At 33.1% G+C, this 18,513-nt stretch overlaps 1 long non-coding RNA gene across 1 annotated transcript; it reads left to right on the top strand.

Annotated features, from left to right (window-relative positions):
* The first annotated feature begins 688 nt into the window (after positions 1–688).
* On the top strand, positions 689–2,119 carry LOC137396969 (uncharacterized). The gene is made up of 3 exons (XR_010978683.1): positions 689–707; positions 841–928; positions 1,651–2,119. It is a non-coding gene; the product is annotated as an uncharacterized lncRNA (long non-coding RNA).
* The last annotated feature ends 16,394 nt before the right edge of the window (positions 2,120–18,513 follow it).

The raw sequence follows: 18,513 nt of genomic DNA, 5'->3' as shown, positions 1-18,513 counted from the left end.
TACTTCCTTTTGCAGTTTGTGTAATTAAAAAATCTTAGATTATCTAGCGAATTGTTCACCCATTATATTTTTAGTTGTGATTAGCTTGCAACCTAACAAAAATGGACTGTACCTTTAGTTATTTCATTGGTGTTCTACTTATACCGTTCTTCTCGACAAAATGTTAGTTGTTTGTGATACATATTTGTAGTTTTCAATTTTAGTATTTGTAGTTAGTCTATATTTTAACACTGTAAGTAATATAACATATTTAAAACTGGTGATTAGTTACGATTTAACCAAAATTCAAACTGGTGGTTTAAAAATTATGAGTATACGATAAAATCCTCCTGATGCTTATTAGTAAAAATAAAAAATTTTGGTCATTCTCATTTCTTTTTTTCAATGTAGCTACACACAGCATCATGATAGTAAAACACCATCTAAACATGCATTGTCAATATTTAATTGGTAACTAATTATAAAGTATAAAACAAAACCAATAGCATGTAAAAGATACGCTTTGGTTGAGCTAGCATCCAATACCAGCCACCTGTTGACTAGCGAAGTCAAAACATACTCACCAGATTCCGTTTATCTTAATCCTAATTGGTCAAATAAACTTCAAAGCTTTCGTGTCCTAAACTGAGTGTGATTGGTCAACAATCTAATATAAACACAAACACTGAAATGTATAGGCAATCTCACATGAGAACATTCTAAGGCAGGTAAGATAAACTTTGTGTAATTATTGTACAGATTAGCATGATCTTGATTTAGGAGAATTATTTTCTTGTTCAATTTTTTATGTTCAGAACTTGGTTATTATTTTTTTAATTATTCAACACTCTATAATTTCAGTTGTGGTCATCAGACAAACAAACAACAGAGATGAAGTGTGCTATTTATATCAGTGCTATTCTGTTCATACAGTTCTTCTCAACAAAAGGTTAGTAGTAACTGATATAGTATTGTATTACCTAATTGTAATAATTGTATCTAAGTCTGAATTTTAACTCTGTGGGATACAAAATATTTAAAATTGGTAAAAAAATAAATTTTAATCAAAGTGTGATTGGATAGCTCTATTGACCGTTGCGCATAAAGAAAAAAAAAGTGCAGGAAAGTAACATACTTCACTTTCAACTACCATGATTAAAGTTCTGTCTAAAATTAAAAGTCACTTATTTTTAATCATAAAAAATTGATATTGCATTATAAAGGATTTTTTTATCGAAAATAATATCTAGCAAGTGCAATTTTTTTATATATGTAATTACACAAGATAACGCAGACAGATATCTATTATTGCATTGATGCAAAATTATAAAGGACTTACCAGCACCATTTTTACACTATTATGGCAATAAAAAGAGTTTATTTTTTACCGCCTTCACTTATTATTTGCCAGGATTTTGTTTTGGAGGCTTTACTTTTTAATAGAGCTTATCTGTCTTTACGTCAGCAATAATTTCATCAAATTTTAATTGCTCTGTAAGTTTTTGTTCCAAATGCATGTTACACAATGATCTGCCAAAAATGCTTTTGAAAAATAATATACCGGTAAATGAATAAAATTAAAAATCTTTAACTGGCGAGCAACTAGGTAAATCTCTGTGAGTCAGAGGTATCAGAGATAGATGATCCTCATGCTCTAATGAATAATTTTAGTTGATGCCTCATCGTCATGTATCATTTCATCCGATTGCGAAGGGCTGATAACATGTGGTGACTGTGAGACAAGAAGTTGTGTTGGCAATGTCTGCGAATGCAAAACTTGCGAATCACACTGTGTTTGTGGAATCGGATGCTCAAGCGCAGATTGCATTCCAAATAATGACCTCTGCCGATGTGACGGATGCCCTCACAATGGCGACTCGAGCTCATGTCGACAGTCTTGCAAAGATAAAGGGTGCCACAATGGATCCCTTAATGGAGCTGGCGAATGTACCTGCAAAAAGTGTGAATACATACCACCTATGTACTTCTAAGATTTGCTGTTCCAAAATGCAGCCTTCAACTAGCTGTTATGAGATTTTGCTGTTTTATCTAAATACACCCCGATGATTCACCATACAATGAAATAACTCCACATTTTTTTATTGATATCTGATGTACTTTTTATCTAGCAGAAATTGAATGATCGACTTCCAAAATACAAATACAAAATGAATGAATTGTCCAAACTGTTTTCTAATCATTTCAAGATTGTAGTAGTGAGATTTAACGGTAGGCAAAACAACTAACTGTTAGCAGGTAAACAAGTAATCCTTTGTGAGAACTCAGACTGCAAAGATGATCTCATTTTCTAGATATAAACTGTGGTTCTTCAACATGCATGTTTAGTTGTAAAGGATACTGTTAGAAAAAAGGCTAAATCATAAGCTCTGTACATAATTACCAGTAGGCAATAATAAACACAGTATTCCTGGTTAATATAGCACAGAGCAGAGAAATTCGCTAGGTGTTCTACTTATTCTAAAGGTACTGATAACCAACACCTCATGTCTGCATTATGACAAACAAAATTTCCATTTTTGTAAATCAAATCCCAATTTGTGTTTTTTCATTATTCAGAATTTGCATATTTACATATGCCAGATTTGACACACGCTTATAGTTAGAATTCTCACCCTTTCATTAGTTCTCGCAACGAATACCGACTCTTAATAAATAATATATGAATAATATATTATTGTATATTATTACCAATGGTATACTTTTTTGAAACTGTAGCCAATCTTTTCTGCTACAGTAAAAATATATTTTTTTGAAACAGAAACTATTAGCCACACGGCTTTAGCTAAAACTAGTCAAAACTACGATCAAAATATCTGACGTACCATAAAATATTCATTTGTATTCATGACTCAGTTTATTGTTCTAACACAAGATACAACTTGCTAATAGCAAATAAAAATGATTCACAAAAAACAAATGTAACAGTTAAGCATATACAACCATGTTCGGTATAAACAAGATTGATATTTATTGAAGCCAAAACGCTTATAATAGCATTTTCTTTGCCACTTCAAACATGCCAGATGATAATCAATAAAAAATGTTTACTATTATGCATTACAGTGTAACTATCATTAAAAATGGCAGTATAGCTAAAAAGACATAATACATATCAAAACTAGCATCATTTTACGTGTCTCAAAACAACAGTCATGCAGATTGGGCATGGGCATGGTTAACATCAGTCGGATGTGATATCAGATTTGTTGGGATTACTAGATGATCATTGAGCACAAAAATATGATTGGCTCATCTGGTTTTTCTTAGATGACAAAATTTACGTCAAGAGTAAAAAATTATTTCCCAAGTTTTGAGGATGGTTGCGGCTTTGTGTATTCTATTGATTACTAATTATCACAGGCAATATTATTTTGACTTCATCATCAGGTTATATTTTATTCTAATACAAAACTCAGGCAAAAGAGAAAATTAATTATACCGAGGTAATGCAAATTAACTAGCCAGTAAAAAAGAAATCTCTGCTTTGCTGGTCTTGATTTGGCTGAGGTGACTATAGTAAAGAAAAAAATGACTGCTAAAGCCGGGTTCCCATATACGTCGCAAAGCACCGGCAACACACCGCAGTCTATTAGCCGACAACCGCCGGTTGTTGTCAACGGTATCGCAATAGTTCAGCGCTGTTCAAATTTCGCAAACGACCGCAGGCAAAACCTTCCCGAAATGCACCATACAGGTAAAGGTCATCATTTTAGGAACGGCATGGCGAGCGAACATTTTATTTGATTACGCAATTATGTTTACGATATTATTAACGATGTGGCTTTATGTAAACATATGCCGGTGAGCCTAGCGTCGCAAGCGTTTTGCTGCACATGTTACCGCCGGAGTCTCGCAATCGATATGGGAACCAGGCTTTAGGCAAAGATGTAGACAACACTTAAAATTGCAAAAATAATGTAAATAAATTGTCCCTAGCTTTTTCATTATTTACTCAAGTTGCCATCTGATCTACATATGTAATAAAAAATTAACAAATTTTTGAGCAAACTAAATTAATTAACTTTCTCAAAATTGCTATAATTAAACACAAATGCGGATGATGAAAAACAAATAGTACTAAACAGATATTTCTGCTCAACATTTGACAAATATCATCTCAGCTAAACTCTAATCAGTGTATTTGATAAGCTGATAAGTTACACTTAATTTTAAACAACTGATAATAAAACTCGCCTTATTTTTATTTCAGCGAATTTGCTGAAATATTAAACACCCCCTTTAACCACTCAATCACATACTGCCAAAAGAATTTTAAAATATGTTTTTACTAAATATGCTAACACTACCTCAATTAACTCAACTTATTATAATACAGATGGCTATAGCTATATTGATTCTCAAATAAGCCTTTCATCAACAAGTTTTATGGGAAGCATTATTTTATTTTCCATTTCTTTTCATCATCAATAAGTTCATTTATTTAAATTTCAAAAATATTACTACTGACCATAAATGAATATAACCTTTTAGGTAAGACGGAAAAAAAGCCGTTTTTGAAACTGTCAGGTACAATTTGTGTTCCAATTTATTGTAATTACTAATATGCATTTTACTGTCACGCGTAATTATTTTGAACTCTTTTTCGCTTGACCTGAGTGGGTCATATCATAGGAGGCTTGCCTGGCTCAATTAAATCAAGGTGATTGAAAAACTCATCTTAATTGATTTAATAGATGGCTTGATTCGCTGAAAATGGGTTGCAAACTTGATAACTGATGTTTTCTAAACAGGCCGATATTGATGTATTCATTTCGGCCTTGTGATTTGTGATCAGGTTTGCAGTTTACTTTTAGGCCACATCTATATTGATAGATTTACTCAAGTATATCTGTATACAAGCAGCTATTAGCAATATTGTAATGTTTTTAAATGAAAAGTATAGATTTCTAAAGTACCTTAGTTAGTACAATCTTGCATTTAAAAGCTGCAGTTTTATATTGCAACAATTGTTTATGTATAGAGTCATGTTTAAGTGATAACGCTCATTTGTTACAATTTGGTTGAATAATATGCATGGTGGTATTAAGAGCAATTGAAAACTTGTCAATGTACATTTAGCCAACAAACCTTCGGGGATGAGTTTTGCACGCAATTAGAAGTGCAAATAATGTCAGCATGAAAAGCTTTGCCAAAAAGGATTTTAATCATATATCAAGCTCTTTTTCTACAATTGCCCGTCTATCCAAAATGTTTGAAAACAAATAATAAAAAAAACTTGGATTTTGTTTCATAATTACTTGCTAATTGCTTATTTTTATTCCTCATTCAATACAAATATATATCATGTTTGTTTTAGACTCACCTGATTACAAGCACAGCTTAGGCCATTGCATCACTGTCCCTTATTTCAGCTTTGCAGCAAGGGTGACGCTGACTTTGTTTGACCTGTAACTTTTTTAAAGCTTCCAGCTACTTAAAAACAACTAATGACTCTATAACGACTACTCTAAGTGATATGCTACGTGTATGTTTAGTTGTTTCCTTCTCAACTATTGCTTTTGCACTTTCTATTGTTTTGCAATCAAAAGTCTCGGCATTACCATTGCTCCCTCGGCAATTGATTCGAAGTTCTTCAAAGTTGATTGAGTCCTACAACCAGCTGTAGGCATTGCAATCAACTCACGTGATACTTGCTAATTTCTTACGGCCAGCAAACCAGCTGTAACCCAAAATGCCAACTCATGTAGATTACAATCCGCTTTACAACGATAAGTTTATTAACGATAAGTTAGATAGCTTTTTTTAGTAGCGCATGAGAGATGTTTATACTGCCATGGAAGATTTTTTCAATTAGCCATCAAAATTGCGTGCTAAATGCATTTTGGAATGCTTACTATCGTAGATTTGATAACAACAAACTAAATTTAAACTAAAGGTAAATAGGTTTATATTTGCACAAAACTTATCTTGAATGTACAGTACATTAAATGTAACTAAATATGTACCGGTAAGTCTAGAGCTATACCATCATCCTTAGTAATATTGCCTCTTATATACTTTTGTATCAGCAGGTTCCATGATAAATTTGGTTTGTAAGGAAAGTAAAGATTTTGCAAATAATGAGAAGATTCAATCAGACTAATGTCATAAGAATGTTTTAATGCTCACAAATGCGTCAAGAGTATTGAACCAAACACAATTGTTACTGCAATTACTATGAGTAAAACTGGTGTTCCTTCGTGTACATGTATGATAGAAACAACCTTAATGCAATAGAAAGCTTCAAATATAACTCAGATCAGCTGCACATATACCACAAAAATCTTACAGTGAGTATAATAAACTTGTGAACTTAATCAAAAGATAGACATTAAATCTGCAATAAACATAATAAAATGTTTTTAAATACACTCTATCACGCTTACCATGCAATCTTCAGAAGAAGTGTTGCACAAAAATAGCAGTAAACCAAAAGAATGCCAAGGTTAAAAGTATTTTTTAAATTATTGCTGTATACCTGAGTGCGGTGTATTAGCGAGTCAATGTCCCTATCTTTGTTAGTGTGCAGCTTGATGTCATCCGTGTAGAAGAGGTGGTTTATCTTGGTGCCGCTGGTAAACTGGTACCCATATTGATTCTTCTCCAACATATTTCTTAAAGGGTTTAGGCATATGCAGAAGAGCAGCGGTGAAAAGAAGTTACCTTGATAGATGCCTCGCTTAATTTTTACACTTGCTAGTTTTTTGCCATTAGCCTCCAGTTCCGTCTTCTATTTGGTCAATGACATTTTGATAAATGCCACAAGAGCAGGGTAAACATTGTACATACTGAAGCACTCAAGTATCCAACTATAGAGAATTGAGTCGTAGGCCTTTTTGCAGTCAGTCCAAGCCATGGCAAGATTGATATGCCTTCTCCTTCTGTCTTGACAGACTGTCCGATCCACCATTAACTGATGTTTGGCTCTTCGGGTGTTGCGCTCAATTCCTTCCTGAGCACTAGCATATAGTGACTCATGTGTTCTTTTAGCTTGTCTGCAACTATTCCTGAGTAAAACTCCAAGACGGTGGGCAAGCACTTTATTGGTCGATAGTTTTTGGGAATTGGTCCCTGTTTTGGATCTTTTATCAGAAATACAGTTCGTCCTTTGGTTAGCCATTCCGAACGGCCGTCTTCATCTATTAGGAATTCCATCTACTTAGCATTTATATATATATAATATATATATATATATATATGTGTGTATATATATACAGTGAAACATGGATAACTCGCCCTCGGATATAGCAAACCCATGGTTAACTCGAATGGACTTGCTTGGTCCGTTCCCACGCAATGATAAATGGCTCTATATAACTCAAACTCAACACTGTTAATTCGAACTGTTTTTTGCCCAACGGCTACCGAAACGGTTGCTATCGCTTTAGAAAATCACTTTATTCCAAGCCATAGAGGTAAACCTCAACTTTTCGTAATTCATAAGCGTCGTTATTACCACCATCGGCGAAATAGTTTTGTCAACGACTTTTCTAAAGGTTTGGTGAAATTTGATTTATACCAAACATCCACGTAGTGATCGCCTTTAGGATGCGAGGTAATCTTTGCATAAACTTCAAGAAATATCGGCAAAATTGATCGTGGGTAAAACGCTCAAAAGAAAAAGATGTCTTTTCTTTTGAGCATTTCAACAACGATCAAGTTTTGCCAATGTCAATCTAAAAAACGTCCTGGCAATAACATCACCTCAAACAACGAACCAATCTCAAGTGATAGAAAAAACTCTATACTTTTTGATACAAAATCGTTTTAAATTTTACATTAGAAGCATTTAATTTGAAACAAGCCATTTGTGCTTTTGATTTATATTATAGATTGTATATGTACATGTATCTACTAATAAATAAGTAAATACATGGACTTGTGAAAGTGCTCTGATAACTTGAACGCTCTGATAATTCGAACACTTTTGCTCGGTCCCTTGAAGTTTGAGTTATCCGAGTTTCACTGTATATGTATTATATATATATATATATATATATATATATATATATATATGTATATATATATATACGTATATATATGTATATACATACATATATATATAGTATATATATTTTAGTACAAACGCGTCTTGTGAGTGCATCACACGCAACAAATTTGTAGCGCAATTGCTAAAAGTTTACTTTCTTCATAATATTTTTTCAAATATTTCATACTCCACTAATTATCTTTTAGGTTTTTAGTGTAGAGTTTTCTCTTTATATGCTTTTGCACCTGCTTTTAGTTACAACATATATATAAATTGTTTCCTCACCCCGGTTAACCCGTGTGGGAGGTAGTTTCTGCTCTAAATCGGGTCTCCTACCAGAGACCTGGGAGTTTGAGCACTCGCCTCAAGATCTTAGCTGTTCCCAATAGCGCACTTTTTTGCAACTGACCTGAGTTGATTGTTGTTGGTATTTGAGCAAGCCACATTTTATGGGCCGATGTTATTGCGCCCAGTGCCCCAATGACTACTGGGATTACATTTGTTCTTACATTCCAGCATTTTTCAATCTCTTCTCCAAGAGGGAGATATTTCTCTACCTTTTCTTTTTCTTTGCTGGCTATATTGTAGTCATTGGGTGCTGCTATATCTATTATAGTAGCCCTCTTGTTTTCCTTGTCTACCACCACTATATCTGGTTGGTTTGCTAGGACATGCTTGTCAGTTTGGATGTGGAAGTCCCAGAGGATCTTAGCGCGATCATTTTCATTGACCTTACCAGGAGCTTCCCACCAGTGCTGTGGTTTATTAAGGCCATACTCGTCACATAGACTTCTATACACAACACCTGCGACATGATTATGCCGCTCAGTGTATGTGTTTCCTGCTAGCTGCTTGCATCCACTGATGATGTGTTGGATGGTCTCAGGTGCATCTTTGCACAGTCTACATCTAGGATCGTCTCTAGTGTGATAAATTTTCATTTGAAGTTGCCTTGATGGGAACACTTGCTCCTGGGCTGCCATGATTAGCGACTCTGTATTGGCCGATAGGATCCCTTTGTTCAGCCACATATATGTCTGATGAAGATTGCCAACCTTAGATATTTGCTGGTGGTAAGCACCATGAAGAGGTTTCGTGTGCCAGTCAATTTCCTCATCATCAGGGCGTAGGTCCGTTGTAAGAGCAGCCAATTGAAATTCAGCTAGCAACTTATCTGAAGTGGCCATGGAGGCTGCATATGCTTTGATGCTTTGTTCCTCCTCTTTCACTGTCTGCTGTACACTTTTGAGTCCCCTACCGCCATCTTTCCTATCAAAATACAATCTAGTAGCATCAAATTTTGGGTGGAGTGCTCCATGCATGGTCAGCAGTTTTTGAGTTGCTATATCTGTTTCTTTGATGGCTTCCTCAGTCCACATTATTATGCCTGCTGGATATCTTATTACTGGCAGTGCGTAGGTGTTTATTGCCATGACTTGGTTCTTGACATTGAGCTGGCTCCGTAAAATCTGCCGAAGGCGTTTCTTGTATTCGGTAATGGCTTTGTGACGCTTTGATGTTGCTTTGCATAATTCATATATATATATATATATATATTGTATATTATATATTATATATATGTATATATGCACATATATAAGTATATATAAGTATATATATGTGTATATATATATATATATATATATATATTTAAGGAAGGAATATATATAGGCCTACATATGTTATCCATATATTAGTGTTTTTACAGCAAAAAAATATAGTATTTTTGATGAGATTTTCATGGTGGGCTTTTAGCAAGTGTACTGAAAAACTGCAACTAAAGTTGCTGCTGTCAAATGTATAATTATAGATATAAAAATGACATCGGCATGATGTGAATGGCTATTAAATATAGCATGACAACCATTTGATAAAGGCCACCTGGTGTAACAATTGGTATAAAATATGTTTATATATGTATACCCATACATATACATTTGTGTATATATACAAATATTATATATACTCATATACATTGTATATATATATATACATATATATAGGCCTATATATATATATATATATATACATATACATACACATATATGTATTCCATACGGTATATACATAGATTAGTAAAAAATTATATATATATATAATTGTAAGAATCTGCACACCTGAAATTGTTTTGTATTTGAAAATTTTATTTCTCAAATAAAGGTGTTATTTTGTATCAAAGATGGAGATGAAATCTAAGTCACACTTGAAACAAATTTATTCCAAATTAGTGGACAGAAAGGAACAAATTTTAGAAGATACTCAACTTTTTAAAGATGTTTTCAAACAGATAACCATTGGTCAATGTTTGAGAAAAGTTTTTTAACTTCCAGCTACCTTGGACTTCTTTGAAATCTGAGGTGTTTATTTTAACACTAACTCTCCAAATTAAACACACTGTATAAGCGGTATATAAGGCTGATGTATAAAATTGAGATAGATTATGTGTCCGAGCGTTCCAAATTAGTCATTAGATAATGGTAAGACTCATCTAGGATTTTCCACGCAAACAAAATACCTACTACTATCATACTGAATGAGTATAATTCAAACTGATTTTGAATGGCATCCTCGACTTTTGGAATTCATTTGACAAGAATTTAAAGCATCGTTGTAGGGGCATGTTTTGCATCTGCAGAAGTTATTTCCTAAATATAAATATATATTTAATGTTTTATAATAGTTCATTATTTTATTTTTTTCCCATGACCAAACACGAGTAAAGCGATTGTTTGGGAGGTTTGTGATAAATGCATATGTGCACACAACTCACGAAAGTTATTCATCAATGGCCATCGCAAACCCTTATATCGAAATCTCTTCAACAAATTTAACCATTTTTCAATAGAGTCATTTAAGTATAATATCGGTACAAAACACATAAAAACTTATTTAAATATGTTACCAATTCTTTATTATTTGTAGAAAATTTCCTAAACCTTACCCATCTGATTGGATTATACACAAATAGACAAATTAAATTAGCCTAAAATCATTATTAAAACTTGACAAGCCATCTTTTTATCAAAATTAAGACTGGACAACAAAACGCCGAGCGACAGAAAATAAAACCATTAGGTCATGCGCATTTCACAAAAGAAAACCGTGCTCATTTCAACAGTCTATAGCATTGTTGAATTGCCGAAGGTTTTTGTAATTAACATAGAAGTACTGAAAAGTTATCGTTTCTTTTTTGTTGATTTCAAAGTAACTGACAATTTGGACACTTTTGAGTACTTTGGTATTCTAACTGATGTCCAACACAGTTAAAGTTACGAGAATGGTGATGCTATTTTTTTAACGATTCTTATAAGATAATTACAATATTTAATTATAAGATTAAATATTCGACTTTATCGAATATCCTCGACTTTATATATATATCGACTTTATCCTCGCTTTCTCCCTCTTATTTTCAGGAGTGTCCCGCTAGAACAAATTTTCATTTATCTTGCCCACGCTCCCGTATTCCCTGGGGTGGCTGGGCGGCTGAGCCACCCTAATTTGTTCGTGACTCTCTGCGGCTAAGTACTAAGAGTTGCAGTCTAAGCTGTTTCGATTGGAATTTCCAACTACTAATTACGAGTGCTGGTCGGGCTCTAGTGCAAAAAGCGATGAGGCTCACTAATCTAGTATGTACTGGTTTTGCCTGCCACTGATGCAGTGAGTGAGAGATACGTTTCCGCATTACAGCAAATCAAATCAGCAATGAGGAGCACTATCAGGCTTGTCTAAATAATCTTCTAATATTTACTCATATATAAAGATGTTAAAACACATGTAGATTCTTGTTTTCGAAGTATCTCCATACAAAAATATACAGAATCAGTTGTGATAGATTTCTGCCATGGACACATTGACAGAACAAAAGCTATTGCAATAAATAAGTAATAGCTCTTGTTCTTTCAACTTTTTTTGCAGAAATCTGTATTGTCATGAGTTTTATATCGTTCCTTGAATAAAGAAAAAGTTTTGCCTACCATGAACCATAAGCAATATATTTATGTAAATTGTGATGCTTACAATTGATTGCATTTATGCATACTTTGAGAGTTGTTGAGGCTTAAAAGGTCCAGAGCTCAGGGCCGCTGCCCAGTATCCACAGTAGCTTTGACTTCATTGTAGATTTTTGTATAAATGTGTCCAGTATAGAACTTTAGAGCACCAAAGAGATAGTAGTCATAAGGTGCAAGAGAAGGTCTGTCAGGTGAGTGGTCCAACAGTTCTCAAACTAGTTAGTTGATGGTCTAAATAGTTTGAGTGACAGTGTGGGATCTAACATTGTCTTAGTAGAAAACTTTATTTAATATTAACTGTATTTCTTCTTGCTCTTAAAGTCTATCTTGACTTGGTTAAATTGGTAGTAGTTTTCACTCTTTATTGTGTTTGCCTGCTTAAAAAGGTTTACTTTAAAAGAAGCTCTAATATCCAAAACACTGTCAAAATCACTTGAAACCTTTTCATGCTCCAAACTTTATCTTGACAATATAAGATGGTCATTTGCACTTCAATGACAGCTGCTTGACTCTGGCTCATTGGGTGCCACCCAGGTCTCATGTAAATTCAAAAGTATGTTTAAAAAGAAATCTGTATCTATTTAAACCCTCTCCGGTTTCCTCTAAGACTTATCTAATTACTTAGTTTAATTGGAATCATTGAGCATTCTGGTTATCCACATGCAGCACACCTCTGAGTATTTAAGGTCGTCATGAAGAATAGAAAGTATTGTTCCAAACTGATCAGCAATTTCCATTACGTTTTCCTTTTTGTCTGCTCGGACAGGCTTATCCTCTGCCTCCAAATTGGCTGGTGTGGCTGCCAGTTTCTGGCCAATCTGACAAAAGGTCATCTTCAATAAAGGTCTTTTTGCTGTAGAAATATTAGAAATGTGAATTGGTTTAGTCTTAGAAAGTATAGACTAATCAAATTGGGCCTAATAATCATTGTTCCAAAAATTCCGAACCAGTCCCTCTGACGTGTAGATTAGTTTTAGCATGAAATAATTACACTCGTCTATTATGTCGAAACATTTTGTTATCTTGCTAGTTCAGCTCAGTTTTGTTGTTCTCCCACTTAGCTTCCCTATTCAGACTCATCCTTAGCGCTGTTCAAATTTTTTATCTCTAGCTAATAAATGGAATCAATTAAATCAATCATCAATCTCGGTTGTCATTAATAATTTTCTACAAATTATATTAATTACATCGTTAATTATATACATAGTTATATTATTATTTTGTATAATATGCATTATGATTATATTAAGTAATCATAAAAACAACAATTATAGATAACATAGATAGAAGAATCAAATCAAAAATTGTTTTCTTTTCTTACAACAAGAGCAGCACGGTCAAGTTATTCTTTTCAAAACTATGGCTGTAGTGAACTTACAGTTTAATTAACAGTGACAATAATCCTAAAAATCAACTGAATGCTGCAGTAGGTACAAAGATGATAAAGGAACAAAAATTTACATCGACGTTTCTTATTCGACTGGTAAACGAACTGCGAATAGTGGATATTGTAAATTATAGACCGGCATAGACTATACACGCGCCGTTCGTTCAACAGACGATCTCCGGAGCATATAGAGTTAAAGTTTGAGGCACAATAATCAAAAGCTCCTCTTCTGTTTTGACAAATCATGGCAGGGGGTTGTGGGCAGTTGCCTTAACTACACAATGTTTGCTTGATTTTTTTGAGAAACCAAAGCTAGTCTGTAAATTCTTTACTACCGCAAGAAGCGTTTCGCACCTCGCAGCCTAAAACAATCAGTAAACGCAATGGAGGTAAGGGTGCGCAACTCCGGCACATGTCCAATAAGTCGATTTCATACGTCACAATTCTTGGGGTTTTCAAAGGGTTTTTCTTCCGATTCGTTTTAGGTAGACCTATGTTTGGCTGGCTATATCTCAGCTTCTGGTTGGTCAATCTTCTTAATTCTTTTTTTAAAACACCAGTCAACACCTCAAGATAAATAATAAAGCATAATAATATTATGCTTTCTCTATTCTTCAAGTATAATCAAGCATTTTAATACAATCTTCTAATTTCACACTCACAACTTCTACCACACTCTTTAATATCTGCTAGAGTTGAACATTTTTGTTCTGGTGTAATATTGTCATATTTTGTTGGGTCGAGACTTACGACACATTATTGGCTAGTAGGCACGGTACAGCATTTGTACAGGTAGTCTTCACGATTGACATCAAAGCTTAATCAAGTGGATATCTGTTTACCTAGTTTGGTCAAACTACATATTATATATAAGTATACCATAATTATTTACACCTACTTGATATTAATTTAACCAAACAAGCTATCGATAATAGAATACTAACTAGATGGATGTGATGATTAAAACATATAGTTCATTTTATTACATCAAGGTTTTGTGGGGTTTTAATTACCACATTTGAGCCTGTCAAGAATTTAATAGCTTCACCTTTTTGCTACCGAGTTAATTTTTTGACCAGAATATGCTTACATATTTATTAAAACTTAATATTCACAAGGATAAGTGTAAATAGTCCTAACTTGTAAACTACATAGTCTATAAAACCTTTTTATACTAAATTATTCATCATAAAGTTTCACCTCAGCGGATTATAGTTTCTGTCAATAACTATGTTGCAAAAGGAATTGTTTGCCAACTTATGTTATGCAAAAACTATATAAATGGCATAAGTGGTTTAGGATGTCATATTCAAAATTCTTTTTTCTTTAATAACAGCAGGTATTATGTTGTACATTATCACAAGCGCAGGAAGTAATGTTTTCAAAATATCTGTTGCAAATTGGTATAATGATGCAAAATAATGTGTCAACAATGCATAAGTAGCAAACAACTTACTTTGTGCAAACTAAATGAACCAAACCGGTACGACTACTGTACATTCAAAAGTTGTTTAAAACAAATAAAAATTAACCAACAGCTAGCTATGAAATTAGCAATGACATGCACTATCTCTATTTCATCTCTCTTCACACATTTTTATTGTTTATGCCTGGCCTCACTACAGCTACATTTCAGTTTGCAACTTAGTGTGATTATATACCAAGTTTCAGTATGAGTTACCAAAATATAATAAGTTTGTACAGTATCATTTTTACATGGCATCAGATTGGTGCATCAGATCTAGGGCATGCTCTGCTTGTTATCATTACTACATGGCATCAGATTGGTGCATCAGATCTAGGGCATGCTCTGCTTGTTGACTATTTTTAACCTAAATGTTTTAACTAATTTGTGCTCATGTTTTGCAACAAATCTCAAGCTGGATAAGCAAAGCATTATGTTATTATGATAGCCTAATGCATGCTAAGCATAATTATTTTGGATTCTGAGTCTCTTTTTTAGAGTTTGACGAAATGGTCACATTTACCATAATAGAAACTTCCTCTAACATAATGAATTAATACAAAAAGTTTCAGTTTTTTTGGTATGACAGTGAAAACTATTGCAAAAAAAACACTTTTCAAATAAAAAAGAATCAAGCATGTTAAGATTGTTTTTAAATAAGATTAATTTTAAATATTATTAGAACTGTTTAATGCTGCATGTTCTTGTATCAGTTTAGGTTCACTCAGATTGATCTTTCTTTTGTATAGTGATATAGGCCTATAACAGTTATCATGGTAATTGGTGAAAACCTGTGCATCCCCTTTTATGATAAGCTTTTGTTTATCAGTATGTCTAGCATAGATAGAAAGCAATCTATTTGGAGAAGTTTACAAGCTGTTTTAAAACCAGATAAGTAAAAACAATTCGGGAATTATAGTGTAAGTGTTTAGTTACAAAAATATATGATGAAACTTTTTATTGAACTTGTGGTTTGCTGGAACTAAAAAATGTAAATCTGGTTAAACTAGTAAAATTTTAGAAAACTAATAGAAGCCATAAGTTTATTTTTAATATTCTGAACATCATATAGAGACTTGTTTGAGTAAAAAACAGTAAAAACGAAGCACTAAGTAGATCAATTCATAAGATTTGTGAATAGAGGTATTGTATATAATGAGTATTCCGTAATTATATAGTTGCCCTAACTAAAATCTTCTCTACCAATAAACATGCTTTCAAGTAAAATAAGATGCTATATTAAAAAGATGGAACTCTGGTCATGCTATGTGTCATTTATAACATGTGGAGTGTGTCACTAATGATATTATGCATTTGTACTTCGGTTGGGTAATACATCTACATTGTATTTCAGAATGTCTGCAGTTGACATATTCAACAGCAACGGTTGAAATTTAGTTCAGTGCAGAGTGTTTATAATCATGGCAGACTATCTGAAAAAAATTTTAATGTATCTTCAGGTAAATTGACACAGTTATAGACAACGCACTACTTTATGTTTAGTTCAATGTGCGATTGTTATTCACAATCAAGCCATTACAATGCTGAAAAATTGGGAAAAAATTTTTCTGAGCAAAGCCTTAAATTTTCAATACAATTCAGCCTCACTGAAAACTGAATCGCTGTGACAGTGGCCATGTTGTATAATGCTGAATGTTTTAAAAAATTTTATCGCATTTTTGGCTCAATAAATGTAAATCTTTGCTCAAATAACATTAAAACGCATTTAATGGCTAATTACTAAACTTCAGGTAGGTACTTGGCTTTTGAAAGATGTAAATAATAAAAGCTAAAGAAACCCCAAATATTCAATAGGGTGCATGTTCCTTTTTTTCACAAATAAACCTGAGAGCTGCAAACTGTTAAGTAGGTAGGTTTTTTACTTGCCATCAAAAGTTTTGCGCAAAAAAACTACAGAGGATAAACATTGCGGATTTTGAATATTTTTACGCCAAGGAGAGTTTGGCAAAAAAGTTAATCTGTCATAAAAACTTGGAAAATTATATGTTTACTGCAAAACTGGCTCAGAGACAAAAATATAGTGCTTAACTAATAAATAAACGTACTAAATTGTAAAAGTTTTTTGATGATGAGTTTTAAATTAAAGTTCTAGAGTTTGTCGCAGTCAGAGGTGCAGAAAACTGTAACTATCGGCAGTTTTAAAACTAAGGAATCATGTATAAGCACTTTCAAATTACTTCTAGTATGTGTGCAACTTCCTCTAGTATTAAAGCGCAAAGTTTTGTTGTTTTGTTAAGCGTAATTTGTACTAAGTTAACCAATAAGTTAACCTAAACATACATGTAATGACTGCATAATTTTATATACCATGGTACTCGGGTCGTTGCCTTATAAAACATTTAAGAAGCATTTGACTTGCTGAGCTCAGGCTACGCTTCTTAATGCGCAAATTTTTAGTATTATAGAAAAGCGGCACTTTTGTAACTATTACAAGTTGTCCACTTTTAAGAAGTTGTCCACTTTACTCAAAAAGCATTATTACTAAATTTGAAAGATTTACTGAGGTGCTTGTAGAGCTGCACAACTTTACCAAAAAAATTAGTTCATTGAAGATCTCCAAAAACTTCAACCATATGAGATGCTAATAATAGACTAAAATTGTATTTTGCAGATTTATAACAAAGATAGTAAAAAACACATTAAATGTGGATGTTAAAGCTACTTTCTAAGTAGAATTCATGAGAACTAACCTGATGTGACAACACATCACAGGTTATTAATTGTATGTAAAAATAAGCCTTATCCTTAAAAATATTACGTTTACTAAAAGTCAGGTTTGAGAGAGAGTTAGATATCTATTGTAATCACCAGTCTATATTGCATGGCCCTTGAGGAGTAACAATTTAAATTATCACCAGCTTTAGCAGCACAATAACGTAAATTACTTGTTAGGATTTTTTTACAAACAAGGAAACATATATATAACTTATGTCAAATATTTATTGGTACATATAGAACTTTGCCTAAAATCTAAATATAAATTTTTGCGCTTCATAACACATTTCAGTTCAAACAGGGTACATTTAGGGTTGCTAAGGTAAATTAAAAAAAATTATGAAGTTATATATTATGTTCAATAATACTAATTTTTTTTCATTTTACTTGTGCAATACAATGATTGTGGCATACAAGCTGTGGAAGTAATGGAAGTTGTCCGGACTTCAAAAACAGCCAAGCATGTGTATATAGGAGTATGTAGGAGTATGTAGAAGTCTTCTATATTCATAAGAAAGCTGTCGCTTATGTAACTACAATGTTTTTAAGTTAAAATGAGGCGTTATATTAAAAGGTGGTGTGACTTGATCTCATATCTGTCATTATATAACAATAATTACACTCAGTTGTGTCTATCACAACTACTTCAGAGTGTTTGTAATTGAGATGCTTAGCTGCAACTGTCTCGAGCTAATTAGTTGTACAAAGGCTATAGCCGTCTGAGACTATTAGAAATTTTTTTCAGACTTGAAACTGTACAAATGACAAGTATAGCTAGTTTACTGGTAGCAGAATCATTGCAAATTCTAAAAATACTTACTTCTCAGCTAAAACTGATCAGATATTTACTCTTAAATTTTTTGAAGTGGTGTGCAATGAGGTGTAACAAACTGTGCCGCTAAATTAATAATGCTTAGCCTAT

Source organism: Watersipora subatra, chromosome 5 (assembly GCF_963576615.1).
Source record: "Watersipora subatra chromosome 5, tzWatSuba1.1, whole genome shotgun sequence".
NCBI lineage: Eukaryota > Metazoa > Bryozoa > Gymnolaemata > Cheilostomatida > Watersiporidae > Watersipora > Watersipora subatra.
This window is presented reverse-complemented; position numbering and strand designations above follow the sequence as displayed.